The sequence below is a fragment of the Strix aluco genome, chromosome 6, assembly GCF_031877795.1.
Source record: "Strix aluco isolate bStrAlu1 chromosome 6, bStrAlu1.hap1, whole genome shotgun sequence".
Classification (NCBI taxonomy): Eukaryota; Metazoa; Chordata; class Aves; order Strigiformes; family Strigidae; genus Strix; species Strix aluco.
In genome coordinates this window covers 45,240,363-45,250,486 of record NC_133936.1, presented here as the reverse complement: position 1 = coordinate 45,250,486, position 10,124 = coordinate 45,240,363, and the positions used below count along the sequence as shown (strand labels likewise).

Genomic DNA, 10,124 nt, shown 5'->3' with positions numbered 1-10,124 from the left:
AAACAGCTTCCTCAAGGGCTTTAAACAGAAGACAAGTATTAGCTGATAATTAGCATATAAATTCCAGTTTGATAATTAGCATATAAATTTCATCTTGAGAATTGGAATGAATGGTTTTTCAAAAGGCTGAGAGGCAAAAGCAAATGACAATGGCTACTACCATCTGATTTAGTCAGACTCCCTCCCTCCCACAGCCACATCTAGGCCATACATCAGGCAACGCTTCCATAGAACAAGAAGACTTCTGCCTTGGGTTATGGCAGGAAGGGGCAGATTCATCCTGGATTTACTCTGAATGAACTTCATAGCATCCCATGGCAGACTGAAGAGGGTGATGGCAGAGGGACCCTGCTCATAGGGTCATTCCAGGTGCAGCTGCATTCATGCTGGCATACCAAGAAGAAGGGACTAAGCCGGGAGGTTCATGGCCTGTTGTGCAGACTGGCAACCACTGACAGGTTTGTTTAGCACATGTGTCGGCGGGGAGCTGTTGTCCAGTCTCACTTGGATTTTTTTTTTTTTCAACCACGATAATTAGAAACTTGCCTTGAATTTCTGCTGAAAAGCATCAACTTAATTCTGTACTGCCTAGGGTGTCTATTTTATATTGCAAGACTGAAGAAATAATTGAGTTGTCACTAGCGCAGTGTGTTCCAGTGCACAGGAGGGAACTTGTGGTGTAAATACTGTGGTGGTGTTTGGAGAAATGTAAGGTAGGAAAAATTGGGCCCAGAAAATGTCCCTGAAGTTCCTGTAGGCTGGTCATCTTCAGAAATACATGAAAGAACTTTTAACAGTGTTATGGTTACAGAGGAATGTCCAAGAGTCTAGTGAATGAGTGTGGATCTTGTTGTGAAGGAAAGCCCACTCGCATGCCATCATAGCACATGGAAAAAAGGCTTACAATATGCTATTCAGAATAGGAAGTAAGTCCCATAATCTGCCATGTGGCTTATGATGGTGATAATACTTGGCTTATCAGCAGGTAGGTGGCATTGCTAAGAACATGAAGGCCACCCTTTCTAAAGAAAAGATTAAACAAGGTCTCCAAATTAACTGTACAAAAAAGTACCTATGTCTAAACACAGTTCTGTGTTAAAAGGCAAGGTGTGTTATATCATATATTGTTTAAGCCGCCAAGAGTTGCTTCGAAGTAGAGGAACAACCAAATGAAGGTGTTAAAATTGTCTGATCAGAGTAATTAAGGGAAGAAGCAGATATCAAAGAAGATGTAAAGGGAAAGAAACAGGAAGAGCAACCAGAATGAGAAAGTTCAAAATTTTCATCTCAGAATGAAGATGAAAGGAGTTCCACAGTAGTCCTGTATCAGGAAATTTTGTGTTAGTGCAGAGCAGGGGGAAATACTTTAAAAGGGAATATGCTGCCAAGGCAGGTGGATCAACTGGCTGCAGAAACAGGGGCCTTCTCAGGTATCAAGCCATGCATTGGTCCTTTCTCCCTCCCACAGGGGACAAAAGAACAACTTCCAAAGGGCACAAGTAACCACGGGATTTCTCAGGGGCTTGAAAGAAAAAGAGTTTGTGAGGTGTGTGCATCCTGAGGCTGAAGAATCGCAGGGCATCACTCAGTGAGTGGACACTCCTCAGCGCACCCTTAGTAGGTCCAGGTGGCGGCTGTCAGGGCTTTGTTTCCAGCCCATGCTCTCTCTCGGGAAACAGCCCTGGACTGAAAAGCAGCCAGGTGAAGAGGTGAGTGGGATGAAACTATTTTATGTATAGACATGCAAAATGAATGGCTTCTGTAGTCATGTACTGGACAGAAAATTCAGTGATACGTCCTGAATACACTGTTTAGAAGTTCTCTCAGAAAATCCTTCATCTCTTCAATAAACCTCTTTTCTATGCCCAGATACACAGAGGAAAAAGATGGACAGACTTCCTCAATTTGAGCAGAGGATGATTTTCAAGTCCAGGAGTGGCCATGGAGATTGGAAAAGGCAGTTTAGTGTGAGAATGAGGAAGAAGGCGGGGAAGGTGAATGTGGGAAAAGCGAGAACTTTTAGGAAGTTTAAGACATTTATTTCATTTTTTGGACCAAAAGAGTAAGTTTTAGTGCATGTGTGTTTGTGGATTATGCGCGTTATATTTGCTATATAGTATCCCCCTGGGAGGGGGGAAGGAGACAAATGCATGGCCTTTCCTACCTGCTGTGGAGCACCTGTCGTGTCCCTTTTGACACAGGTTATTTATATAGTAGGGACAAGGGTGTGATCAGATTCACTGGAGCTGCTGGCCATTGACTTGTGTGGACTCTTAAGATATTTAAGAGGTTTGCCTTCCCTGACAAGCGCCTGTTGTGTTGCTTATACCCGTGTTAAGTCTGGATTGCTTTTGTGTTGATGAGCCTTGCAGTGTGGTTCGTCTTAGTGCTGTGTGGTTTGATAAATGTGACCCAGAGGATTGTCTGCTGTCTGTGCTGAGCTGTTACAATCAGCATCGTGATACTCAGCAGCTGAGCCTGTGGCTGGGGGCTACACCACATGGCATCTGAATGCTGCACTTAATTCAACTCCTGTTGGCTTGAATTTCCAAAGTTGGCAGGAGGGAAGATGTTTTCTATCCCTGTTTTCCCCTGGTGTGTCCTCTCTAGCAGAAAGCTCGAGGAGTGAATGATGAAGCTGAGCTCTCAGTAACTGGTCCTGGCACAGCTGTAAGTTCCTTTTTTTTTTTCTCCTTTCTTTGCATTTATGTGCTAGGGACATCTTACCAATTTTTACTTCCAGAAAGCTGCTTTTTACCTTATTTTTACGATAATTACCATTACTTCTCTGAATGGGACTTTTGATCCTCAGCTTTAATAACCCAAAGCTAATTTCTGCTACTGATGATGAATAGTGATAGAAGGAGTTTTAACTTCATTACAGACAATACTTTGTTTTGGTCCTTGTTATCAGTCAAGACAGGAACTGTAATCTGTATCCTGGCATGTAGCCCTGAAGCTAATAGATATCTTCTTAATATGTAAAATATTTTGGGACTTGGTACAGGTTTTTTTTCTAAAAGTGATTGTGATGGCACTCACAATTTATGATAAAAATTGTCAGGCTTTAATGCTGAGACAAAATGTGAACATAATAATCGGATTTTTCTAAAAACTGTCCACCTTGGGTGTTAAATCTCTTGGCTTTTAGTGATAACAGTCCTGCAGGATAGTGCAATTCATAATTCTGAGCTGTCATTTTGGGCTTCTGCTTCCTGTGGACTCCAAAAGGGTTGATTAAAATTCTTTTTTTTTTTTTAAAGATTTCCCTGAGAAAAATGGGGAGCATGCTTAGTTTAAGTAAAATGTTCAATGCTCAAGCAAAAATCTGATGCAAGCGAAGTTCTGGGTGTGTGCTGCAGACGTTTATCTTCTGCCATAAGTCCATAATTATAATTTAATTCAGCCTTGCATGTTTTGAAAATAAAGAGTAAAACCTTTTGTTTCTTGTTGTAGCAGTGTCACAGATGAAAGTATTGACAGGGTAATGGTTTAGTGAAAAATCTAGGTTTATTAATAGCTAACAGCAATTTATTATTACAAAATCATTCAGAAATACTGAAAGAAAGAAAAGCAACTTATTCACAGATTCTAAAATGACAAGATTCACACTAACTTACTTAATAGTACCTTAATATTTTTATATATATATACGCATACACAAAGGGGACAAACACAGGGCAACAGAGGTGTTTGGATTCAGTAGAATAAACACACAAGAGTTTCAATTGCAAAAGGAATTTTATGCTGTCTCAGGGAAACAATGTTGACAAAGACTGAATATTAAAGAACTCGAGCTACTTGTGGTGGGGCAATTCTTACCCCCCCGCCCCTCCTTGTTGTGCTGCTGGGTGCTCCGTGTGATTCCACCCACAGCCCCGAGCTCCACCCCAGTCTGTGGAGATAAGGACTGATAACGGTAAGGAGCCGGCTCTGCCCTCCCTTGTTCCAGCCTTATCTCTGTGCTCGGAATTGATGCCTTTCTGTAGCACTGAAAATAAAAATGTCCGCCCCCCTGTTCCAGCCCCGCACAAAGCCACCAGTGCTGTGATTGCTCCTGTGGCACTTTGCTGGAGGCACCAATGGCATGTAGCACTGTGGGGAGAGGTGACTGCACTCTGCGACAGGCCGGAGGAGCGGAGGGAGCTGTAACCCAGCGGGGACAGGGCTGGTGTTCAGAAGCTGTCTGGGCACAGTCCTGGGCAGGAGCTCGAGGGAGCCCTTCTTGAGCAGGGGGTTGGCCAAGATGATTTCCTGAGGTCCCTTCCAACCTCGACCATTCTGTGTTTCTGTGGCGTGCCAGAATCTCCCATGTGTACGGGGGCCTCTGAAAACAGAGGAGAGGGAGAGCTCAGGGAGCATTTCAGGAGAAAGTACCAGCTTCTCAGGATTTCTCTTGCAGACCAGGAATGCCTGTGCTGCGAAGTGACAGTGATGTGGCCGTGCAGCCCTCGCACCAGCTCATCCAAGCAGGCCGTCCGTGGCTCCATTCTTTGGTGCGAGCTGTTCCCAGGACTGCGCAGGCTCGGAGAAGTTCTGAAGCACCAACTGCTCGGGCATCTGCCATGGGGCACAGGTAGGACCAGGCTGGCGTTGAGCTCAGCCTCATAGGAAGGCTTTGCAGTTAAGAATGCACAACAAGAGTGAGACCCTTTGCACTCAGATCTGTGGGGTGGTTCCTGTTGCACTGTGGTGTCTCCCGAGCCCCAAGGACTCTGTAACACAATGGAACTGCAGCGATTTGGTGGTTTCTGTTACCACCTCCTTTTGCATTCCAGCGCACAGAGTACATGACCTGCTTTACTTTGTGCATCAAAGTTTAAACAGTAATAGTGTGTGGTACATCTTCACTGATCAGCGGGACTGATGTTTGAGAGAGAGTCTGGCTCCTGTGATGACAGCAGAGAACCTGCTGTGCTGAGGTTCCCTGAGGTGATTCCCCTGTGAGATCCGTACGGGAGCAGGATGCCGTGTGTGTTGTATGTGTGTGTGTCTGTATCTGTGTGTGTATTTGCAGGCTCTAGCTGTGGACAGCCCTTAATGCTACCAAGATTTTTCTGGTAGGAAGATGTTATGTTCACTGAAATCAACAGGAAAATGTTCTTGAACATCACTGAGATTTTAAAATTAACACTCGCAGCTTAAGATCTTATGCAGGTTTTCTAAGTTCTGTGGCATCAGTGAACAGGAAAAGGCTTCTTAGCTGTGTGTTTAGATGCCCACGGAGAGGTGAATGAGGAGATGAAATTAGCAAATATCCTTTTAGTCTTCATTAATTGTTATCCTGATTCTTCATGTTGTGTACAAGCTGATCCTGGTTTTAAGATGTGGCAGAGATAATGTAGCCCCTGTGGTACCATGAGGCACAGTTTTCTTAGTTGTAAAATTTGTGCATGGAGGAAAAAACCATGGCACAGCTAGCACCCAGGGCACAAATGGGGCCAACCCAGTGTGGCGCACGGCACTGCCTGCAGGGCATGGCTGGCTTGCTGCCTTTTGGGGAGTTGAAGGATGGCACTGACTTTTTTCCCAGTGTGCTTTTTCTTCAGCTACTTCAAGTGCAGTAATGATTATGTAGCATGTTTTTAATGCCCTTGTGGAGAAAAGCAGACATAATTGCATGGCCCAAAAGAGCTTAGCATGTACGTACTGATGAGTAATAATATCTCTTGGCTCAGAACTGATTTTTTGGGGGGGGCATTGTCAAGAGGAAGAGGGCAATATGTGCTTCATGCCACACTCGAACACAGTGGCTTCTGAAATATGACATAAAAGGATCTGGTCCCTAGTTACCTCCCCTCTTTCTTGGGATAAAATTATGTACTTTAAATCCTTTTCTCTTGTACTCCAAACCTGGCCTAAATGAAGGAACTGAGGCAGAGGTCTTCCTATTCCTTCCTCATGCTTGGAGTCCCATGGAAGTGACTCTAACCAGATGGAGAAATAGTGGTTCCCCCTACACCTCTACTGCCACACGTAGACAAATGTTCATGCCTGGACCTGTATAAGGAATTCTGACAACTTTGCAAAACAGGCTTGGGATGGTGATGGACTTTTCCCTCTGAGCAGTGAAGTATCACATGGATTCACTATAGATTCCTGGTGCTGTTCAGTCTTTCTTGTAGTGCAGGCGATAGTGTCTTCACAATTGCAGAATTTAAGAACTGTACTTTCTTCCTTTGCTTAGCTGATTAGAAAAATTGAAAAGCGGCCGATGGCTGCAGAAGGCAGACAGCCTGTCAGCCACCAGACGCTTACTCTATTATCGAGCTGTGGCTATGTAGCAAGGGATGAAGCATTCGAATGTACAGACAATGTTTTCTCACTAACAAGGTGCAGAAGAGATCTTAATTCTGTTTAGGCATTTGATTTTCTGTCTTGTCTTCCTGATGCAGTCTCCCAGCAAATGGATCCTGAGAAGAGATGCAAATGGCTCTGAACTCAGGTGTTGAGGCTGAGATGACGAATCTCATTTACTGATGTTATTTCAAGTCCAGTCCTGATGCATTTGGCTATTTCAGTTCATGTTTTCATACTAGTGGAGCTGTGGGATTCTGAGTGCCGTGAAAGGGCTTTTCACTTACAAGAATGTCCGGGAACTTGCATGTCACTTTGAAGGCCAGCTTGCTTGATGTCAGTGAGCATTGCCATTTGCAATTGCCTGCTGAGCCAAGGATACAACTTTATTACTTACTCTAGTAGAGGCACTAGGAGAAGCCCTGATTGCTTTCCAACGGCTTTTACTTGGATTTCTCTAAATGATTTCTTTTGAGCCTGCTTTTGGTATAGCTGTGTTAAAAGGGCTGAGACCCATCCCACCTCCCTGAGGCATTTCAGTTGGGACTAGAGCTGCCCCAGATACAGTGCGCTCCTGTGTTAATGCCAAAGGGCTGAACTGAGAAATGGAGACTCTGTTACACTGGGCAATGTCAGAGGAATGGTTTCACTAGGAGAAGGAACTTGTTACCTAGGTAAATGCAGCAATATTATTTAGCTGCTTAAGCTTTCCTGATCTTGGACAGCTTGCATGCATTTAGCACAGCTCCGCTGCCTCTGCCTGCTTGTCAGAACAGCTTGGAAAGCTGCCCTAGCAACATTTTGTACCTATGGCAGACATGTAATCCACTTGTACAGACTGGGTGAACGCTGAGTGTATTGTTCTTCAATCAAAGAAAGCTTAACAGAATTTTGGATGAAGCTACGGCAGTGGTGGGGTATATGCACGTATCAGCTGATCTAATTAGTGCTAATATTTTGTCAGACATGTTGTCAAAGTCACTTTCCTTCTCAAAGCATTACTAAAAAATAGAAATCCACTTCTGTTGCATTCATTTCGTTTGCTGGATTTGCATCATCTGTAAGCTAAATCTGATGCCTCAGCTGTGCCATTTTAATCTTTGAGGAAAAGCACTGTTCAGCCGTGTGCACACCAAAGCAAGAGAGACATCCATTTGGAACTGATACAGCTGAGGCACTGCTGAAGAATTCTGTATTAATGCTTAGCCTGTCTTAGCCACAGCGTGTCTGGAGGCTGTAAAGCAATGGCCTAGTCGGTCAAGCAGTGGTCTGTTTGAAAATAATGTCCTAAAAGCAGGTACTGCTAAAAAGCAGTTCTGTAACGTTCCAGAATCAGACAGTTGAAGGAGGGACACAAGCTGAATAGGGAGCTCTTCTCCCTCGACCCCTGCTGATGTGATTGTTCAGACTGATCTGTGAGTGAGAGAGACTGTATTGAGAACAAGGTGGAGCTGCTGTTAGACAAAATTCAACTTCCATTGCAGCAAAAATAGCACAGTTGGAATTGAACTTTCCTACCAGCAAAAACCATATTGATCATTGTCTTGAATATAATTGTAAATACCTTTGAGCAGCTGTGAAGGCTCAGTGAAGCAATGGGTACTTGTTTTGCTCTAATGGGAAAATGCAGAAAGTGATATTTGATATCCCTTGAGACTTAAAATGCAACATGAAACTGCAAATAAAGTAATTCCCTCGGAATAGTTACAGTACAGGATTGTCTTTAATTTACAATTAGCAAAAGTGTTCTTTAGTAAAGGCAGTTTTCTGGAGCAGTCTGGTATTCAGTTGAGTTTGCCAGTGTATCCCTACCGTGTGGTGTTACCAAGGTAAAAGCCAGCACGGCAGTGCTGTGCTAGGGCCCCTGCACAAGGCACAGTCACTCGTTTGAACGCTGCTAAAATGAACCCAGCTTAGGGAGGCGTGTAAAGCGATGGCCAAGCTGGGGCCACAACTGCATCGGTTGTAAATGCCTGGAGCTGGGCTACCTTGTGATTGTGTTTTGATGACTGTCGTGTGAGTAAGTGATGAAAAGAGTGGTGGACCAGATAGGTTAAGTCTTCAGTCAGTACTTTCACATGAAGGGGAGTTCCCAAAGCTTTTTTCCTGCAGGAGGAGTTGGGTTGGAATGACCTACTCCTCTCTGAATTTCCTGTCCTTTGTATTTATCATACTCAAATATAATTTGCCAAACAGTAACCCAAGGTCTCGGTATCGGTGTGATACTGTGCTCCAGACTGTTTAAACTTCACTTTTCCATTTTTAGCTGCCCATCTCTTCTCTCTACGGTTCTTTACAACTGATGCCAAGTGACGCCCTATGAGCCATTAGGCAATTTTGAAATAGAAATTTATTGTTGGGATTGATAAGGGACTGTTCTTGCTGCTTTGAATTTTTTTCGACTTCTGATAATGTCAAGAATCAATTCAACTTGGAACCTGGAAATAGCTTGTATGACTGTGGGTAACCTGTTTTAGCTGGCTTTTTGCTTCTGCTTTCTATCTTGTCCCTTTGGGGCAGCTGATGATGGGAACCACAACTGGAAACTGGGAATCACAGTAATATCCATCATCCAGTGACATTCATCTTGCAGAAAGTACCAGGAAGAGTAATGTCAGAAATAAATTCCGTTTCATTTCACCTTAAGGACAGCTGGAAGCTTCATTATGATTTAAAATGACATCTTTTTTTACTGGAATCTTTTTGCACTCTATTCTTTTGTAGTCAGTGGTGGTTTCTTTTGATACAGTCAGTAGTGGTTTCTTCTGATGGTATCGTACCTTATTCTCTGGGATGGGAATGCATTAGGGGATGTGGTATCCCATGGCAGTCAGCTCCAGGTAATAGGCACACTAACTTCGGAAGTCCTTGTTAATTAACAAAGTCTTGCTGCGGAAGCTGAGGAAAGCTGTTCCTATGGATTGTACTGCAGTGCACAGCAGGCCTCTTGCTGGCCCTTACTGCAGTGTGCTGGTGACAGCTGCTGCTGGAGTTGCTTTTCCAAGTTTAGCTTCATGTTCGGGAATGTCATGCATGTGCGTGACATTAAAGCAGCCTGTAGGAGTGACTGCTGAAGGCTACATGCATTGCACCGTTATTCACACTAGAGGTGAGACCTCATGTGAAAGCTGTTTCAGTCAGAGTTAGCCAGGTGAGAGCTGGTGGACTTTTTAACCCTTGCTGGCAGTTTTTGGGCAGAACTGGGAGTTAACAGTGCATGGGGCATGGAAAAATTATAAACCAAGTCTCTGCTATGAACTTGGTAATATCGGTTGTGCTGGTATTGTAGGAGTTACTAGGAGACTATGAAAACACTCAAATGCCTGCACTACGCTGTTGTTCCTTTGCTTGCAGCATCAGCTTGTCTTGCTCAGCTGCCGTTCACCAACTTCAGCTGCTGAATTCCACTACACCTCGAGCTAAGTGCTTGGCTGCCTGTTTTATTTTTCTTGTGTTTGGGTCAACTATAGAAGAGATGTCTGAAGACATGACATATGCAGGAAACAGCGGCACAGATGAATGATGTAAGTTGCATATAAAATCTGAGAGCTGAACCTTTAGCAGGTCACATCATCACAGGGTGCTCGAGGTCTGCTGCAGCCATTTGTATGGCCGTTAGGAAATACCATGGAGTGGGTCTAGAACTTTGGAGACTTGGTGTGATTTGCCTCAAGGTTGCATTTTCTAGTATCTTTTCCTTTCCTGCACCTTCCTGACATAATGCATTGTGCCAGGGCTGCAGTGTCTGCTTTGTAGTGCTGCTCTTAGGAGTGCACTGAATTGCTTTTAATTTGTGTCCTGATGAAAGGTGCCAGACAGGTAGTTCT

General features: G+C 44.0%; 1 pseudogene; it reads left to right on the top strand.

Moving 5' to 3' along the window:
- Positions 1-2,464: 2,464 nt before the first annotated feature.
- Positions 2,465-10,124, top strand: part of LOC141925515 (ras-GEF domain-containing family member 1B-like) — a 97,706-nt pseudogene continuing 90,046 nt past the window's right edge.